The sequence below is a fragment of the Macaca fascicularis genome, chromosome 6 (genome assembly GCF_037993035.2).
Source record: "Macaca fascicularis isolate 582-1 chromosome 6, T2T-MFA8v1.1".
NCBI classification, from domain to species: domain Eukaryota; kingdom Metazoa; phylum Chordata; class Mammalia; order Primates; family Cercopithecidae; genus Macaca; species Macaca fascicularis.
In genome coordinates, this window is record NC_088380.1 from 26331347 (window position 1) to 26333613 (window position 2267).

The 2267-nt window shown below is 41.0% G+C and overlaps 1 pseudogene; it reads left to right on the forward strand.

The window, feature by feature from the left end:
- The first annotated feature begins 825 nt into the window (after positions 1–825).
- LOC102138519 (poly(rC)-binding protein 2 pseudogene) lies at positions 826–2066 on the forward strand (annotated as a pseudogene).
- Positions 2067–2267: the final 201 nt, after the last annotated feature.

Below are 2267 nucleotides of genomic sequence, written 5' to 3' on the forward strand. Positions count from 1 at the left end.
GAGTATCGTTTTCCACAGCATATACATTTTCATCAGCAACACACAGACACTCGAATTTTTCTACATCCTAACCAACATTTGTTATTTCTTGTTTGTTGATTGATGGATTGAGATAACACATTATTATTGATGCTTTGAAATTTATTAGAATTTGGCCTACCATATGATCTAATCCTGGAGATTTTTCCATGTGCACTTGAAAAAGTACATATTTTTTTCTCTTATTGGGTGGAGTGTTCTGTATGTCTGTTAGTTCCAATCACTTTATAGTATTGTTCAAGTCCTCTATTTCCTTATTGATTTTCTATCTTTTGTATCTTATTGTTCTATTCACTGTAGAAAGTGGAGTATTGGAGATTTCAACTATTATTGTAGGATCTTTTTTTTGTCGATTACGTCAAGTTTTGCTTCATAGATTTTACAGCTTTGACATTATGTACACATGTGTTTTATAATGATAAATCTTCTTAGTGATTATTTCAACCATTCCCATTTAGTGCAGCAAGATCAATAAGGTGATCTTTCAGTGCCTCTCTTCAATTTGGTGGCAGGAATAACATAGTCAAAGTAAGGAGACACGTGAAAATAGGGAAAAAAAGGAATAAAAATTGAGAAGCAAGAAAAATGCTGTCATTTACAGCAAATAAGAAGACTGATATAATTACTTGCCAAGGTTGTTCAATACTAGTAATATACATTCCTTGAAGAGTAGGAGTGACTGGGATCCAAATTGCTGGCAGAGGTGAGCTCTTCCTTTATGATAGGAGTAAAAAGACTACAATGAATGCAGATGTTATAGTATTTGAAATAAGAAGTTTTACTGCTCGACATGGACACCGGTATGATTGAAGGTGGATTAAATGTCACTCTCACCATCCGGCTACTTATGCATGGAAAGGAAGTTGGCAGTATCATCGGAAAGAAAGGAGAATCAGTTAAGAAGATGCGCGAGGAGAGTGGTGCACGTATCAACATCTCAGAAGGGAATTGTCCTGAGAGAATTATCACTTTGGCTGTACCCACTAATGCCATCTTCAAAGCCTTTGCTATGATCATTGACAAACTGGAAGAGGACATAAGCAGCTCTATGACCAATAGCACAGCTGCCAGTAGAACCCCGGTCACCCTGAGGCTGGTGGTCCCTGCAAGTCAGTGTGGCTCTCTCATCGGAAAAGGTGGTTGCAATATCAAGGAAATACGAGAGAGTACAGGGGCTCAGGTCCAGGTGGCAGGGGATATGCTACCCAACTCAACTGAGTGGGCCATCACTAGTGCTGGCATTCCGCAATCCATCATTGAGTGTGTCAAACAGATCTGCGTGGTCATGTTGGAGACTCTCTCCCAGTCCCCCCCGAAAGGCGTGACCATCCCGTACCGGGCCATGCTGTCCAGCTCTCCGGTCATCTTTGCAGGTGGTCAGGACAGGTACAGCACAGGCAGCAACAGTGCGAGCTTTCCCCACACCACACCGTCCATGTGCCTCAACCCTGACCTGGAGGGAGCACCTCTAGAGTTGACCAAGCTGCACCAGTTGGCAATGCAACAGTCTCATTTTCCCATGACGCATGGCAACACCGGATTCAGTGGCATTGAATCCAGCTCTCCAGAAGTGAAAGGCTATTGGGCAGGTTTGGATGCATCTGCTCAGACTACTTCTCATGAACTCACCATTCCAAATGATTTGATTGGCTGCATAATCGGGCGTCAAGGCACCAAAATCAATGAGATACGTCAGACGTCTGGGGCGCAGATCAAAATTGCGAACCCAGTGGAAGGATCTACTGATAGGAAGGTTACCATCACTGGATCTGCTGCCAGCATTAGCCTGGCTCAATATCTAATCAATGTCAGGCTTTCCTCGGAGACGGGTGGCATGGGGAGCAGCTAGAACAATGCAGATTCATCCATAATCGCTTTCTGCTGTTCACCTCCACCCATGATCCATCTGTGTAGTTTCTGAACAGTCAGCGATTCCAGGTATTAAATAGTTTGTAAATTTTCAGTTTCTACACACTTTATCATCCACTCGTGATTTTTTAATTAAAGCGTTTTAATTCTTTTCTCTGTTCAGCTGTTGATGCTGAGATCCATATTTAGTTTTATAAGCTTCTCCCTGGGTTTTTTTTTTTTTTTTTTTTTTGGATTTTTTTTGTTTTTTTGTTTGTTTTTTTTTTTTGGCTCATGAATTTTTCTGTTTGTTATGGAAATGTAAGAGTGGAATATTAATACATTTCAGTTTAGCTCTGTAATGTCAGGAATTTTTCAAA